Raw genomic sequence first — 18,941 nt, forward strand, 5'->3', positions numbered from 1 at the left:
AATCCTTTCTCTTAAGGTGAAGCCCGTCAACTTACTATAGTACAGGCTTTAAGGAGTATCGTGCGCCCGAGCGTAGTGTTACAAGTAGTTTAACTTAAGGAGTATCGTGCGCCCGAGCGTAGTGTTACAAGTAGTTTAACTAATAATAATAACTATACTTTAAAGTTTTGGCGCCCTTTCTCCGAACACAGCAGCCAATCACAGAGCAGTAGCATTATGCATGCGGTCTTTCTCACGGGAATGGTACCGAATCTAACATCTGTCACAAGTACCTCACACCACATTTCGTCATCTATAAACTTCTTGCTTCTCCACTGCTCCGGGAACAGCTTCTTGGAGCCTGATGGCTGACTAAGCTAGAAATATTACAGTGTACGTGTTGTTCTTAGGATAAGTTAGTTAGTTTAAGTAGTCTGTAAGTCTAGGGACCGATGATCTCAGAAGTTTGGTCCCTTAGGATTTCACACACACTTGAACATTTATTTATTTTGGCTGGAATGATCAAAACTTCAGCCTCATTGCCGGTGGTGCACACTGCCAGCCATGTTTCGCCGCACGAGTGGTTCGGATTGTAAAAAGTTCACCCACATTGCTGGAGGTGCACAAAACGTCACTAGCGATCGTGAAACGTAGGAAAAATCGTTAAGGGAAATAACTAGGAGTTGTTCGGGGAATGTTCCCCCACGCGACGTAAAGTGGACTGTAGGACATTGCTGTATATCTAAATGTAAACTGAAAATACTGAGACAAAAGCCAACAGCCAAGGCATCAAAAAGTGGCCACAAAGGTACAACAATTTTGTGTTGACAGAATATACCGTTAAAGGCTTATCTGACGTAACGACTACTTGAAAAACTCCCGAGCACTGCGGCAGACGGTGTCGTGTAAACTGCACAATATTTAAGCAAAGCAGAATCTCTGTTGACTGTGAAAACAGCACAAAGCTGAAACAATGGTCTAATTGTCCAATTGCACATTTAAAAGTCCTTATAATTGATATAAAGGTTATAGATCTGTTTATCTCGTCTTAGCACTGTACAAAATATCCGAAATAGCTTAACAAAGTTCGTCTACTTCGTTTCCCACACTTCGCCAGTGAGCATTTCGAAGCACAGCTACATCATCAGGGCTTCACAAGATTATCAAAGGACCTCCTCTGCAACGTCAACACGGAAGATGCGTATCGTAGGAGAGATTAACGACGTTGTAGTGGAATATGCCAAATCACATAAAATATACTTTGATTCTTTTCAAATTTATAGTATAGGAACGAATTTTTCTGATTTCTGTTCCACATTGAATCTCGAAGATGTAACTTACAGATCTTGTTAAAACCATTAAACTAACAAAGAAAATTTACAATTTTTATGACAAGCCAAGTTTCGATGAAGGTATATCATATGGAAATTTCAGTAGAACAAAAACCAAGAAAGCACTACTTCATACTTAACTTAATCACTAAACAGTTCTCAAATATTCTATAGCTAAAGTAATTCCAGTCATTGGTTGGAGCTAAACACGAAAATTAGTATTACTCGTTGCGAATCATATTTGCGTTATTTAGCAATCATGTGGCTTCAAACATAAATAAATACTAGGTTATTCTGTTACAGAACAATGTCTAAAACTGTTTGTCAGTGCAATGCATTAACATATTTAGTTAATAATGAAACAACGGCTTTGTACCGAGTATGCACTCTTCATGAACACTTCTCTATAAAGACACAGACGAATTACAGGCGTAGCCTTCCAGGAAAAGTTTCCCTCGAAAAGTTCATGGTAATTCACAGTCGTGTGAAGTTAGCACCCCTTTTTCGAGAAATATACATTTTTTCACAGTTCTTGATAGATGTAGCATAGTTCTAGAGTTCTTTGTACAAAATTTCAATAGTTCTGCAGAATTTAGCGACGAAAACAACAATATTCGAAAAAATTTCGTATCGAAAACGTTCTTTGGCAATTTCCGCAAAATGTAAATAAGTACGAGAGTTTTGAGCACAGTTCTGAACAGAGCTCCAAGAGTTCTTTCGAAAACCCAAGTAACATTTTTTTGTGCAGGTAATAGTTTACGAGATAGTTGCATTTTAATGAGAAAATCTTTTCACTTACTGTGAAGTTGGCACCCTTTTTTTCAGAAATATATATTTTTTTCAGAGTTCTTGATAGATATGGCATAGTTCTAGAGTTCTTTGTACAAAATTTGAATAGTTCTGCAGAATTTAGCGAAGAAAACAACAATATTCGAAAAAATTTTCGTGTCGAAAACATTTTTTGTCAATTTTCGCAAAAATTAAACTTGTACAACAGTTCTGAGGACAGTTCTGAACAGAACCCCAAGAGCTCTATCGAAAATCCCAACAACATTTTTCTATGGCGATAATGGTTTGAGATAAATTGATTTAATATGGGACACACTTTCTTTACGGATAATATAAATACATTCGTAAAACAGTTCTGATGACAGTTCTGGACACCATGTGAAGAGTTCTATCGAAAATCCTAGTGAATTTTTTTTGTGCAGGTAATAGTTTAAGAGGTAATTGCAACTTAATTAAGAATTCCATAAGAGCTCCTACTGTGAAGCTGGCACCCTTTTTTTCAGAAATATATATTTTTTTCAGAGCTCTTGATAGATAAGTCATAGTTATAGAGTTCTCTGTACAAAATTTCAATAGTTCTGCAGAAATTAGCGAAGAAAACAACAATACTTGAAAAATATTCGTATCGAAAACATTCTTTGGGAATTTCCGCAAAATGTAAATAAGTACAAGAGTTCTGAGCACAGTTCTGAACAGAGCTTAGAGAGTTATTTCGAAAATCCAAGTAACATTTTTAATGCAGCTAATATTTTACGAGATAATTGCATTTTAATGAGAAAATCTTTTCACTTACTGTGAAGTTGGCACCATTTTTTTCAGAAATATATATTTTTTTCAGAGTTCTTGATAGATATGGCATAGTTCTAGAGTTCTTTGTGCAAAATTTGAATAGTTCTGCAGAATTTAACGAAGAAAACAACAATACTCGAAAAAAATTTCGTATAGCAAACATTCGTTATTAATTTTCGCAAAAAGTAAATTCGGACAACAGTTCTGAGGGCAGTTCTGAACAGAACCCCAATAGTTCTATCGAATATCCTAATTACAATTTTTTGTGCAGCTAACACATTACAAGATAATTGCAATTTAAGGAGGGAACCTCTTCACTTACTGTGAAGTTGGAATCCTTTTCTTCAGAACTATATATTTTTTCAGAGTTCTTGATAGAAATGTCATAGTTCTAGAGTTATTTGTACAAAATTTGAATCGTCCTGCAGAATTTAGCGAAAAAAACAACAATACTCGAAAAATTTTTCGTATCGAATACATTCTTTGTCAATTTTCGCAAAAAGTAAATTCGTACAACAGTTCTGAACAGAACAACAAGAGCTCTATCGAAAATCCTAAAAATATCTTTTTGCGGCGATGATAGTTTATACGGTAACTGCTTTGATGTTAGACCCACTTTCTCCACAGAAAAAGTAAATTCGTTCAACAGTTTTGATGAACAGTTCTGGTTAACACCTCAAGACTTCTATCGATAATCATAATAACATTTTTTGTGGTTATAATAGTTTGTATGGTAATTGATTAATTGTGGGGCACTCTTACTCAAAAAAAATTATGTCTGTTCGCATGCTCTGATACCAGCTCTGGATAGCATTGTAAGAGTTCTATCGAAAATACTAGTAACATATTCTGTGCAGGTAATTGTTTACGTAGTAACTGCCTTTATTAAGGAATGCTTATGAGCATTTCCCGTGAAGTTTGAACCCCTTTTACGATAAATATAAATTTTTTTCACAGTTCTTGATATATATGCAATATTTCTAGATTTCCCTGCTCAAAACACGAATAGTTCTACAGAATTTCGGGAAGAAAACAATAACTCGGCAAAATTTTGGTATGGTAAAAAATTATTTGTCAGTTTGGAAAAAATAAATTTGTATAACAGTTCTGTTGGCAGTTCTGGATAGCACCGGAAGAGTTGCATTGAAAATGGTAAGAACATTTTTGTGGCGATAATAGTTTATACAATAATTATTTTAATCTGATACTCACTTTATCTAATATAGCAAAATTCGTAGAATAGTTCTGATGACAGTTCTGAATATCACCCACAGAGTTCTACCAAAAACTATAATAATATTATTTGTGACGATGACATTATATGAGATAATTAATGTGGGACTCACTTTTGTCATGTAAAAGTAATAAATTCGTACAAAAGATCTGATGGCATTTCTTAATACGACCCTACGAGTTCTACCGACAACTGTAATAACATTTTTTGTGGGGATAACAGTTAATGAGATAATAGCATTTTCGAGAGACCAACGTGGTCTACATTATAATAAATTGGCACAACCCTTTTGCTGACAGTTCTGGATAGCACCGAAAGAGTTCTTTTAAAAACCCTCATAACATTTTTATGGTGCCAGTAGATTATGAAATAGATTGTGTGTTCACTCTGCAGTGGGTGTGCGCCGATGTGAAACTTACTGGCAGATAAAAACTGTGTGCCGGACCGGGTCTCTAACCCCAGGCTGTGACGAAAGAATATCGTCACAATATCCTTTCGTCCAGGAGTGCTTCTTCTGCAATTTTCGTAGGACAACTTCTACGAAATTGGGAACGCAGGAGATAAAGTACTGCTGGAAGTACAGCTATGAGTACGATCGTAAATTCTCACTTTTATTTTGGAAAACCGAAAATCGAAAACCCGGATGTATATTCTACTAAATACAAAAAGTCTAAATGTTCAGCACTATACAAATGCCAGTACACCTTCTTAAGACTGACTGTAGTAACTGTAGGTGGAAGCGTGGGATGCGCACGCTTAGATGATTCAAGGAGAGAAGGCTCGTCAGTGCAAAACAAACAGATGGCTGAGAGAGCAGATACATTCACACGCGCCACTAACCAGATGGTGTCACACCTGTCGAGAATCGCACCAGAGGTACAATGAGCTGTGGTGGAGTGCTGTTGGCGTGGTTACTATGCAACTTACTTGATGGGCATCAATACACCGTTATATTAATGTACAATACTTGAGAAACAATGTGATTCACACACTCCGAGTTCCTTATCACTCAGTACTAGACTAAATTACCGGCCTAGTGATAAGCAGCCTATGTACCTCACCGACTACACATCTTCGTGTTATAAAAAAAAAAAGAGAAAAATACCAAGGGACACAAAATATGAATCCGGATAAACCGGAAATCCGGGTTACTGAGGACCAAATAAACGAGGTTCTTATTTACAAATTTCGAACTTCTTATTAACTTTAATACTGTATCCCCTCAACGTTATAACACCTCTATCAGTCATGTATTGAATTAGGATTTAAACATACTACTTAGTTCGTTTGTACGATATATTCAGTAAATATACTTACATTTCTATACATTGTAAAGACTTTTAACTCTCGCTGTAGTGTAACTCATCAAACTTCCACACTTCCTTTCTAACTAGAACAAATGTTTGCAACAATATTAACGACAGCAATTTCAAATTTATTCGTTACACACACCACATGTTTTTATGTATCCTAGCGGCTGGTGATGTTGCCACATAACTTTCATCCATGAGGGTCCTGGGCATATTTTTAGCTGTTAGTGGGTCCTGGATGTCATGAGAGCTCAAAACAATTACTGTTTTACCTAATAAAATTCATCTGGTTCTTCCTGATTCTAAAAATATACACTTCATGTGTGCCTTTCATTGTTGTATGATTCAGTATCGACTCTAATGCCCTCTTGATGAGATATTAGCCGATTGCTCGTATTTATCCACTGTGCCCTTTCGTATTTCATTTCAGCGATTAATTTATTTATTTATCAACGTAGTACAAAGCTAATACAGAATGTAAACTGCACTTAAATTCTGTTTGAACTGTTTAATAGTCAGTGTCCGCTGTCTGAAAGTCAAATTTCAGATTAATACACTGCGCCTGGTTGCGTTATTTTATAGGAATTTTATTATTGTAAGATGGAAGTACTAGATAATGTTGAAGAAATCCAAAGCATATTGTTCGAAGAGCATAATATTATTCGAAATTTACCTGTACCAATAGGTGCAGCTAAAGCAGCATTTGTGATGCTGTAATTACCTCATAGATAACGATATTTGTCTATTGTAGTTTTGTATTCCAATCAGAATTTTGAGAGCATCAAAGCCTCATTTCAGCGTGAGAGAGGGGTAAAATCAATAGATGATATTGAATTGAAAACCTTTGTAAGTAGGCTGTTTAGGTTTTTTTATTGGTAACGCCACCTCAGTATGAAAATCACCGGCTGTGCCGTGTGCAGTCTGTGGCTGCTTTGCATTGTTGTAATACTCAACCATTGTAGTGTTAGGCAGCTGGCTGTGAACAGCGCGTAGCGCTGGGCAGTTGGAGGTGAGCCCCCAGCAGTGGTGGATGTGGGGAGAGAGATGGCGGAGTTTTGGAAGTTGTCATGAACTGCTCTATATATATATATATATATGATGATATAAAGGTAAATACATTCTTTGTTCTCTATTAATATCTTTCATTTGCTAACTATCCCTATCAGTAGTTAGTGCCTTCCATAGTTTGAATCTTTTATTTAGCTGGCAGTAGTGGCGCTCGCTGTATTGCAGTAGCTTGAGCAGCGAAGATTTTTGTGAGGTGAGTGATTTGCGAAAGGTATAGTTTAATGTTAGTCAGGGCCATTCTCTTGTAGAGATTATTGAAAGTCAGATTGCGTTGCGCTAACAAAATATTGTGTGTTGAAAGTCAGATCGCGTTGCGCTAAAAAAAATATTGTGTGTCAGGTTAAGCACAGTCGTGTAAAATTGTTCAAAGGGGAAGTTTCATATGGCGACCCTGCCAGGATACCTCACTGGAATCTTCTGATTTTTTCCTTGTAGTTTGTGTAATTAGTGTAGATTTTGTTTATTGCTAGCGCGTAATTATAGAGAGAATTTCCTTTGTAGTTGTAGTTTTTCATTGTTGTACAGTAAAACAGTTGTGGCATGCATGTAGATTTGCAGCAAGTATTTCGCAGCTGCGCTTGCAATTAACTAGATATTATTTTCAGTGCTATGTTAATGTGTTTTCTTATTTTTGCTCTTCAAATTGTGTTTTTCTGTGTTGTCGTGTGAAATACTGTGACAATAATGGCGTGTGAAAAACGTAACACTAGGCTCCAAAGCAAACTGAGAAATAATAGTGACGACGAGCGTAGCTTGCCAGCACCACTGTGTAATGAATTAACAGATGTTCAAAGTAATAATTTGGTAGCTGTGCATAGGGAAATGGAGCGGGCTGCAAACAATGGTGTAGACAGCGAAACAATTAGAGAACAGGGAAGCATTATCGATCGATCGGTCGGCGACAGCTCGCCTCAGGAATCCGAAACGACAGGAAACAATCTCGCAAATGCTGTGAATTCAGGATTTGGGTCCTCACCGTTTTCTCAAATAAGTCAAGACACATTTTCTGCTTGTCAAAATGTGAATGTTGCCGGTGAAAATGCACTGCCAAAAAGCATAGAGAAACAGATTCCAGACACTAATACATTATTATTGCAATTAATGCAACAAATGGAACAAAATCAGAGAGAAATGAAACAAATGGGACAAAATCTTCAAAAGTTAGACACAATGGAACAAAATCTTCAAAAGTTAGACACAGTGGAACAAAATCTTAAAAAGTTAGATACCACACTTGAACAAACACGTGAGGATTTAACTAATGAGTTACATCACATTGAATCGAAATGTCAAAAAGTCTGTAATGACGTAAAAACACAAATTTGTGAACATTTCCAACCTATTTTTTCGCGGCATGAAAATGCACTACAGAATCACGAAGCAGCCATAAGAGAACTGCAAACTACTGTTCATGAAAATCATGAGACCTTGCAAGCTAAATTTGACTCAGTTGCATCTACCGATTCGGTTACGCAACTTGCAAAAACCCAGGAAAACTTAAAAGACACAGTAGAAAGACACATGGAGGAAATTAGTACATTATCAGAGAAAGTAGTTGAACTTTCGGATCAGCTAAATAATTTATCTACGAAGGTAGATGATAATCTGAATGACACAAAACCGGTAGTCTTTAATGACACAGAAGAGTGCGAACAAATTAGGAAATTCAAACAAAATCAGAATCAAATTAATACGCAACACCAAAGAGAAATCCGCGAAGTACAAGATCAGCTGACACAGGTAGTACAAGAATTACGTATTTCGGAGGACACTCGCGCCCCAATACGGGAAGAGGGACTTAGCAATATGGAACAGCCACAAAATAATAACACAGGACACTTCGGAAATTATGACAGAAATTGGCAAGGCACACCGAATTTTGAGATGGAACCGCCGAAACGACGTAATAATGACCGATATGCGACTCGCCGACATGATGACTTTGACTATAAGCTGTTCATTACTACACGTAAATTCAAAACGTTTAAAAATTCTGCCAACGACATTCATCCACAAGCGTGGCTCCATCAATTCTCTCATTGTTTTCCCCCTAACTGGTCGTTAGAACACAGATTAGAATTTATGTGTGGCTATTTAGAGAATGAACCAGCTGTAAGAATGCGTTCGGTCATTCACGATTGTCATAGTGAAGGAGAATTTTACCATGCCTTCCTCTCAGCATATTGGTCTCAAGCCACACAAGACCGAGTAAAACATGGCATCATAATGATGAAACATTTCGAACAATCTGAATTCTCCAGTCTTGTGAAATATTTTGAAGACATGTTGCACAAGAATCAGTACCTGTCAAACCCATACAGCCCCTCAGAACTCATCCGCATTTGCTTAATCAAACTGCCTGAACATTTGCGACATATTATTTTGGCAGGACGTTGCAAAGACGACATTGAAGCTTTTCAGGGACTCTTACAAGAACTGGAAATTGACACTGACAATCGCGGAAAGCAGGAGCACAACAATTACAGATTACATCCGTCGCAATTCCGTGATGAAAGAAATAATAACTGGACGCGACAAGGCTATTCTCACAACACAAATCGTGACCGAAACAGACACCACCCGTATAACAACCGTTGGCAGAGTAGTAATAATTACAGGGAAAGATCACCTCTCCACGGTAATGACTATCACAGAGACAATCAGAGAAACAGACAATATGGGAACCAAAACAATTATTATTACGAGGGACAGAATAACTTTAGACGCAACGGTCCAGCGCGCAGTTACGATTCAGGGAGAAATTCTCCACCACTTAACCGACAAGAAAGAAACCACAGAAACTACCGACATGACGACAGACGATGTGATCGTAACGACAGACCTGAATTGCATCAGAACTGGCGGGACTCAAACAGAGCTGGGCCCTCTCGGCAAGGCGAATTTGTAGAAGTTCGGTCTCCTAATCCGAATAACGACGCGCGCCAGCAAAGAAACAGACAATGACTCGCACAGCAGGCAGCCGCGTGCGCCCGCTGGCTCCGAGAAAAATAACACAGACGCTAACCTTGAGAAAAATTCCAGTATTCTTTACCGACGTATACCACTTGATAATTGCGTTAAAGTTGAAACTCTGCGTACTAGGTAGAGCAAAGGTTTACACCACATTTCACATGTAACACCGTTTATTGAGAGATAATGTGCTTTTTTAACTTGAGATTTTAATGCAACATTTTGGTTTATTTGAAAATACATTCTGGATTTAAAGTGCTTTCTGAGAGATACTAGATGACACAGTGGTTAGTTTATGTGACAGCTACAGGATTTTATCACGACGTTACTAATGAGTGACAATTTACAATGTTGCTTTTGCGGTGTATCTGTTTCATATCTGCACAGTTTTTCGGCATTATTCAAGAAATTAAAACATGTTTTAGTAGTAACTTTTGTGGTATAGCAACAATGAGACAGCCTTTTTCGTAGCACAACAATACGTTACAGTACAGTACTTTCCTCATCACGGCAATAAGCGTAATAACTAAGATATCTATACGCAAAGCATTTCACTTTTGTTTATCATGAGGTAAGTACATTGACTTCTGCAGAACTTAGCTTTCGGAAGACGATAACTACGACACTGCCACAGAGATTATGTTGCAACAAGACGCACATTTAGCGCTACAGGACACGTATTTGAGTGATTAATTTTGTATTTAAAACATTTATTTTTTAAGATTTTTGAATTACAAAGAAAGTTTTCTGTGATACATTTCATTCCATTGCTGTAATTTGTAACACCTGAGGGTATAATTACATTAATCCTCAGGGGGGTACACGCTTACTTTGTGTACCATGTGTTTGGCACGCACAAGGAGCCCTAGCTAATATGGTATTTGCTTATACAACTTTACACATCGGTACCATATTTCTCCAACACAGAATTACACAGCTATCTGATTATTTACCTGAGAGAGACAAACATTTATTTTACTACATCAGTGACAGATGTTTACGTAATTACACAGTTGGATAACTTCACACTTATGAAACTGTATTTTGTCTGTACTTTTTAAACTGTTCATATTTTTTCGGAACCATTGTGATACTATGAGAGCTTTGAATGATGTATTTGGTATGAGATCATGATTTTTAAGGTACGTTTGAGGTAGATGACACTATTGAAATGAGCAGAGAATTTTTTTTTGGATTTGAAATTATTGCAGAAAGCTACGACGTTTTTGAGAGTTGACTGAGGTGTTATGATGTTATATTTACGACGACGATGTGTATTATGTTGTTGAGGTATGTTTATGATTAATAAGCTAATGTTATATGAAGAATTTGATTATGCTATGTATCTAATGATGAAGTATTGAAGAAGCGTCGACGAATTTGTATATGTGTAATAAGGTAAGGAGTAATGAGTAGCGGTTAGGAACTCTGCCTTGTGAAGACATATGTTGGAAACCGAGAATCGTACTTTTAGAATTATGAAATGTGTGTAAATGCGTGAATGTATCACAATGCCGACGAAAATTTTTTTGGACACTGTTATATCAATAAGATTTTGTTTCTACAGATTTGCAAAGCTAATTCTTGACCTGTGAAATATTTTTATGTGAGACTGTCGTAGCGGAAACTGCTGTCGTAAATATTTCGGTAAGAAAGTTCAGTGACCACCTGCACGTAATGCGTCGCGGGCACCCACCTGGGCGACAGCCGCCCGAAAAAAAAAAAGCCATTAGCCTTCCAGCGGCACAGGTAGAAAAAAAAAAAGGGGGAAGCCATTATCCTCGCTTGACGTTCCTTTGTAGAAAGCATCGCAACATTTCACGGCTATTGTCGTGCTAGTTGAGAGAAATACCATATGGCGACAGAAATGCCTAATGAAATGACGAGAAATATTTTTACATCTGCACACCTGATTACGACAAGCGTCTTTCTACGAGAGTTGAGAGAATTTCTAACTTATGAAATGTCACATGACTACTGAATGATTATTTTATGCTTTACTTTGTACATAGTTGCTTATTTCATTTGATATCTAGTTTCCAGCTGTGTTGCAGCATTGGTTTCATAAAAAAAAAAAAATCATTTGCTAATGTGAACACTTTCTGTCAACAGATCTATTAAATAATTACACCACTTTAATTACATAGACATTAAGATGTGATTATACATTTCCCTTATCTGCATTGTTGTCTTTACTGTAATATTTTTCTGCTTGAGCGTTGTCATGTTTAGATATAATTTATTGCTTTTGCTTCTGCTGTTTGCCAGGCATAATGTTACTGAATTTGATTTTGTATTACGCTGTTAAGCCAGTTTTACTAATGATTATTTTATTGTTTGCTGCGCATTGCCTCATATTAGTTGTAATGTTGAATTGCTTGGTAATTTAGATTTACTGTAGCTTGCTTTGCCAGTTTGAAATATTTGTCATTGATGTTTATTGTTTTATGTGATGCTGCATTGCCTCGTCCCTTGGTATATATATCTGAGCTCAGTAGATTTAAGTTAGCTTAAGAGGGGGTAGACTATATAAGAAACTAACTATGATGAATTGGAAGAAATGCATTGAGAAGCCGCAAGAAACAGATAGGGCCAAAATGAGTATTGTACAATGAGCCATATTTATTTTGAAAGAATTATGGTTGGAATACAGAAAAGAGGTACAGATAGGACTTTTGGAAATAATGAGGAACGAAGGGAGATCTCCAAGAACAAAAAAAGTTTTGTTCGCAAGATACTGCAGTAAAAGAAACCCTGTCCTTTCCTTGTGTTATCCCACTATGTGTTTGTGTTCCCTTGTGTATTTGTGTACTTCCTGTCTTTAGTTGTTTATCTGATAAGACCTATGTTGTAGAATTTTTCTAATACCATGTTATTTACTTTGTAAACATGTTTAAACAGTATTTGTTCTGTTTTGTTTTAATGCTCATGTGGAAGTTGATATTCCAAAAGTTATTCTGATCTTTATGTATGTACTTATGTCATTATTTTTGTAACACTGATGTATTTGTTTATTTCTATTCTTTTGTAAAGCCCCTATTCCTACAAATGTTATCTGTATTATTATGTTTTTAATGATGTATTTTATACCGTTGTTATTGTATTCTTATGTTATAAAATTGTAATTGACACCAGGTCATCAAATTAAGTAACTTGTAAGTTACATTTCACTGCACACGTTTTTGTTGGTCATAATATATGGACAATATGTGACAAGTAGGGACTGTTAGTGTTTGCACGTGTGTTAATAATTCAGCAAGGGACTGGATAACAGCATTGCTGGTTCTAAGGACAATTCCAAAAACTTTGTGAGTGCACAAGTGGTGGTTATGGACTTGCTATATTATCCGCAAGACTCTTCAATGGTGATTGTGTACCTGCACAGTCATAACAGATGGCTGCTAGCCATCTCTACAAGGACTACAGTGGGTCTGCACCTCTGGTGGCCCACCAATACCGTAATCTCTACCAGGACTACAGTGGGTCTGCTCTGTGATGACCTACACACCAATACTCTTCAAAACTTCGACTGACTCTGTTGTGGGTTTGCTCTGTTGTGGCCCATTACCTGTCAGCATGTCAAGAGTCAGCACTGTCTTTCCGTTGGAAGGACAACACTACTTCTTCAAGACTGCATGGAAATCCACTACGTCTGTGTGCATTGTCTTTTACTGCTCAGACTTTGAGAAAAACACTGCAATATGATGAATGATCAGGACTATCTTTATGGACTGTGAGAAAATTTTAGCTTTTGACCAACATTGTATCAATAAGTGTGTGCATTTGATTTATTTGTTATTGTAATTACGATTATGAAAAATTTTAACAAATATGTATTGCCCACTGCCCACCCCAATTTGTAAAATTTTTTGTGGGGAGCATGGGGGCTATGTAAGTAGGCTGTTTAGGTTTTTTTATTGGTAACGCCACCTCAGTATGAAAATCACCGGCTGTGCCGTGTGCAGTCTGTGGCTGCTTTGCATTGTTGTAATACTCAACCATTGTAGTGTTAGGCAGCTGGCTGTGAACAGCGCGTAGCGCTGGGCAGTTGGAGGTGAGCCCCCAGCAGTGGTGGATGTGGGGAGAGAGATGGCGGAGTTTTGGAAGTTGTCATGAACTGCTCTATATATATATATATATATGATGATATAAAGGTAAATACATTCTTTGTTCTCTATTAATATCTTTCATTTGCTAACTATCCCTATCAGTAGTTAGTGCCTTCCATAGTTTGAATCTTTTATTTAGCTGGCAGTAGTGGCGCTCGCTGTATTGCAGTAGCTTGAGCAGCGAAGATTTTTGTGAGGTGAGTGATTTGCGAAAGGTATAGTTTAATGTTAGTCAGGGCCATTCTCTTGTAGAGATTATTGAAAGTCAGATTGCGTTGCGCTAACAAAATATTGTGTGTTGAAAGTCAGATCGCGTTGCGCTAAAAAAAATATTGTGTGTCAGGTTAAGCACAGTCGTGTAAAATTGTTCAAAGGGGAAGTTTCACCTTCATCAGTCTCTTGTTTTTAATTGTTGTTAACAAAAGTAACAGATAAAGCCTGGAAGATCTGTGTGGAACTGATGGTGATGGCATTGAAAAATTTCACCTCGCAATGAACATAAAACGTTTCAAATTTATTCTGGTGAGCCTTAGATTTTACAGTCGCGCTATTCGTGATGAAAGGAGACAATTAGACAAGCTAACAGCTATTCGGGAAATACACTCCTGGAAATTGAAATAAGAACACCGTGAATTCATTGTCCCAGGAAGGGGAAACTTTATTGACACATTACTGGGGTCAGATACATCACATGATCACACTGACAGAACCACAGGCACATAGACACAGGCAACAGAGCATGCACAATGTCGGCACTAGTACAGTGTATATCCACCTTTCGCAGCAATGCAGGCTGCTATTCTCCCATGGAGACGATCGTAGAGATGCTGGATGTAGTCCTGTGGAACGGCTTGCCATGCCATTTCCACCTGGCGCCTCAGTTGGACCAGCGTTCGTGCTGGACGTGCAGACCGCGTGAGACGACGCTTCATCCAGTTCCAAACATGCTCAATGGGGGACAGATCCGGAGATCTTGCTGGCCAGGGTAGTTGACTTACACCTTCTAGAGCACGTTGGGTGGCACGGGATACATGCGGACGTGCATTGTCCTGTTGGAACAGCAAGTTCCCTTGCCGGTCTAGGAATGGTAGAACGATGGGTTCGATGACGGTTTGGATGTACCGTGCACTATTCAGTGTCCCCTCGACGATCACCAGTGGTGTACGGCCAGTGTAGGAGATCGCTCCCCACACCATGATGCCGGGTGTTGGCCCTGTGTGCCTCGGTCGTATGCAGTCCTGATTGTGGCGCTCACCTGCACGGCGCCAAACACGCATACGACCATCATTGGCACCAAGGCAGAAGCGACTCTCATCGCTGAAGACGACACGTCTCCATTCGTCCCTCCATTCACGCCTGTCGCGACACCACTGGAGGCGGGCTGCACGATGTTGGGGCGTGAGCGGAAGACGGCCTAACGGTGTGCGGGACCGTAGCCCAGCTTCATGGAGACGGTTGCGAATGGTCCTCGCCGATACCCCAGGAGCAACAGTGTCCCTAATTTGCTGGGAAGTGGCGGTGCGGTCCCCTACGGCACTGCGTAGGATCCTACGGTCTTGGCGTGCATCCGTGCGTCGCTGCGGTCCGGTCCCAGGTCGACGGGCACGTGCACCTTCCGCCGACCACTGGCGACAACATCGATGTACTGTGGAGACCTCACGCCCCACGTGTTGAGCAATTCGGCGGTACGTCCACCCGGCCTCCCGCATGCCCACTATACGCCCTCGCTCAAAGTCCGTCAACTGCACATACGGTTCACGTCCACGCTGTCGCGGCATGCTACCAGTATTAAAGACTGCGATGGAGCTCCGTATGCCACGGCAAACTGGCTGACACTGACGGCGGCGGTGCACAAATGCTGCGCAGCTAGCGCCATTCGACGGCCAACACCGCGGTTCCTGGTGTGTCCGCTGTGCCGTGCGTGTGATCATTGCTTGTACAGCCCTCTCACAGTGTCCGGAGCAAGTATGGTGGGTCTGACACACCCGTGTCAATGTGTTCTTTTTTCCATTTCCAGGAGTGTATTTACTGTGTTTGTACGCAACTACCACAAATCTTACACCCTTGGAGAAAATGTTACAGTAGACAAGAAGATGGAAGGATTCTGTGGAAGGTACAGTTTTCGCCAATATGTATCAATCAAAACAAACGAGTATGGAACTTCCTGGCAGATTAAAACTGTGTGCCCGACCGAGACTCGAACTCGGGACCTTTGCCTTTCGCGGGCAAGTTCTCTACCAACTGAGCTACCGAAGCACGACTCACGCCCGGAAGTACAGCTTTACTTCTGCCAGTACCTCGTCTCCTACCTTCCAAACTTTACAGAAGATCTCCTGCGAACCTTGCAGAACTAGCACTCCTGAAAGAAAAGATATTGCGGAGACATGGCTTAGCCACAGCCTGGAAGATGTTTCCAGAATGAGATTTTCACTCTGCAGTGGAGTGTGCGCTGATATGAAACTTCCTGGCAGATTAAAACTGTGTACCCGACCGAGACTCAAACTCGGGACCTTTGCCTTCTTAAAGTTTGGAAGGTAGGAGATGAGGTACTGGCAGAAGTAAAGCTGTGAGTACCGGCCGTGAGTCGTGCTTCGATAGCTCAGTTGGTAGAGCACTTGCCCGCGAAAGGCAAAGGTCCCGAGTTCGAGTCTCGGTCGGGCATAAAGTTTTAATCTGCCAGGAAGTTTCATATCAGCGCACACTCCGCTGCAAAGTGAAAATCTAATTCTGGAAACGAGTATTTATTCTTAAGTGTGGATTCTTAAGTATTTTACCTGTACAATTTGGAAATATACGCTGTGTTGCAACCAGAAGGATTTACCAACTGAGCAATAAACATTTTGATGTTGTTCTGTGACTGTGTAAACCTACGAGTATATATCAGTCAGGTCGAAATGTGAAAGCGGACAACTGGTTTACTAGTACTGGAATGATAATAGAGCTATAAAGGGAGAATTTTTCTTCTGTTGGCATGATGAAGAAAAACAAGCGTGGAGATTTCTCTAGAGTTTGCTATCAGTAAAAGAAGGGCTGCCCACATTTCCTTTTTTGGCTTCCACAAGACTGAACTCTAGTTTCCTCCGTACCTAAAAAGGGGACGTGAGTGATCCAGGCATCACGTTTGCATGAAGATAATTCGATAGATGCTGACATTGTAAATAAATGTAAGCCATCCACCGTAAATTTTAAAATAGCGTTAAGTGTGGTATTTTCACAGCGGATAAGCCGAATGCTTTGTACAACGCTGCAAGAAATGTGCGCCGCTGGTCAATGGTTGTATTTTTGTAATGATCAGTACAGTTGTAATCTATGCACAAGTGATTTATTGTGGCAACAGTTAGAATTGTATCAGAAGGAAAGGGTTCCTGAATCAGCTATGTTATACAATGTTGTTTTCTTCGCTAAATTCTGCATAACTATTGAAATTTTGTACAGAGAACTCTATAACTATGACATATCTATCACGAACTCTGAAAATAATATACATTTCTGAAAAAAAGGGTGCCAACTTCACAGTAAGTGAAAAGATTTTCTCCTTAAATTGCAATTATCTCGTAAACTATTAGCTGCACAAGAAAATGTTACTTGGGTTTTCGATAGAACTCTTGGAGTTCTGTTCGGAACTGTGCTCAGAACTGTTGTAGTTATTTGCAATTTGCGAAAATTGACGAAGAATGTTTTCGATACGAAATTTTTTTCGAATATTGTTTTCGTCGCTAAATTCTGCAGAACTATTGAAATTTTGTACAAAGAACTCTAGAACTATGGCATATCTATCAAGAAAGCTGAAAAAAGTATACATTTCTGAAAAAAAGGGTGCCAACTTCACAGTAAGTGAAAAGATTTTCTCCTTGAATTGCAATTATCTCGTAAGCTATTAGATGCACAAAAAAATGTTACTTGGCTTTTCGATAGAACTCTTGGAGTTCTGTTCGGAACTGTGCTCAGAACTGTTGTAGTTATTTACAATTTGCGAAAATTGACGCAGAATGTTTTCGATACGAAAATTTTTTCGAATATTGTTTTCGTCGCTAAATTCTACAGAACTATTGAAATTTTGTACAAAGGACTCTAGAACTATGATATATCTATCACGAACTCTGAAAATAATATACATTTCTGAAAAAAAGGGTGCCAACTTCACAGTAAGTGAAAAGATTTTCTCCTTACATTGCAATTATCTCGTAAACTATTAGCTGCACAAAAAAATGTTACTTGGCTTTTCGATAGAACTCTTGGAGTTCTGTTCGGAACTGTGCTCAGAACTGTTGTACTTATTTACAATTTGCGTAAGTTTACGAAGAATGTTTTCGATACGAAAATTTTTTCCAATATTGTTTTCGTCGCTAAATTCTGCAGAACTACTGAAATTTTGTACAAAGAACTCTAGAACTATGGCATATCTATCAAGAAATATGAAAAAAGTATACATTTCTGAAAAAAAGGGTGCCAACTTCACAGTAAGTGAAAAGATTTTCTCCTTAAATTGCAATTATCTCGTAAGCTATTAGCCGCACAAAAAATGTTACTGGGGTTTTCGATAGAACTCTTGGAGTTCTGTTCAGAACTGTGCTCAGAACTGTTGTACTTATTTACAATTTGCGAAAATTGACGAAGAATGTTTTCGATACGAAAATTTTTTCGAATATTGTTTTCGTCGCTAAATTCTGCAGAACTATTGAAATTTTGTACAAAGAACTCTTGATAGATATGCCATAGTTCTAGAGTTCTTTGTACAAAATTTCAATAGTTCTGCAGAATTTAGCGACTAAAACAATATTCGAAAAATTTGCAGTTATCTCGTAAACTATTAGCTGCACAAAAAAATGTTACTTGGATTTTCGAAAGAACTCTTGGAGCTCTGTTCAGAACTGTGCTCAGAACTCTTGTACTTATTTACATTTTGCAGAAATTGTCAGAGAATGTTTTCGATACGAAAATTTTTTCGAGAATTGTTGTTTTCTTCGTTTCATTTTGCAGAACTATTGAAATTTTGTGCAAAGAACTCTAGAACTGTGGCACATCTAACAAGAACTGTGAAAAAAATATATATTTCTCGAAAAAGGGGTGCTAACTTCACACGACTGTAATTCACACTGTGCCTGCAGTGGCACCGTCTTCCTGAAATCGGGTACTCCGTAATTGCATTGCCTCGAAAGCCGGCTGGAAAAACTCTTGCAGCATAATTAAGTAACGATCCGAATTCACAGTTACAGCACCACGATTTTCCTAGAAAAATTAAAGGCCAATGGTGCATACTTATGATACAGTGTCCTGACCTGAGTGCAGGGGTCTGGTGAATTTACCTGGGGTTCGTGTCGCTCCAGTACTGCATATTCTGTTGGTTTACACACCCACTGAG

General features: G+C 38.7%; 1 non-coding gene across 1 annotated transcript; it reads left to right on the forward strand.

Annotated features, from left to right (window-relative positions):
- The first annotated feature begins 16,166 nt into the window (after nt 1–16,166).
- Nucleotides 16,167–16,241, forward strand: Trnas-cga (transfer RNA serine (anticodon CGA)). Its single transcript has one exon. It is a non-coding gene; the product is annotated as a tRNA-Ser (tRNA).
- The last annotated feature ends 2,700 nt before the right edge of the window (nt 16,242–18,941 follow it).

This window comes from Schistocerca nitens, chromosome 5 (genome assembly GCF_023898315.1).
Source record: "Schistocerca nitens isolate TAMUIC-IGC-003100 chromosome 5, iqSchNite1.1, whole genome shotgun sequence".
Taxonomy (NCBI): Eukaryota; Metazoa; Arthropoda; class Insecta; order Orthoptera; family Acrididae; genus Schistocerca; species Schistocerca nitens.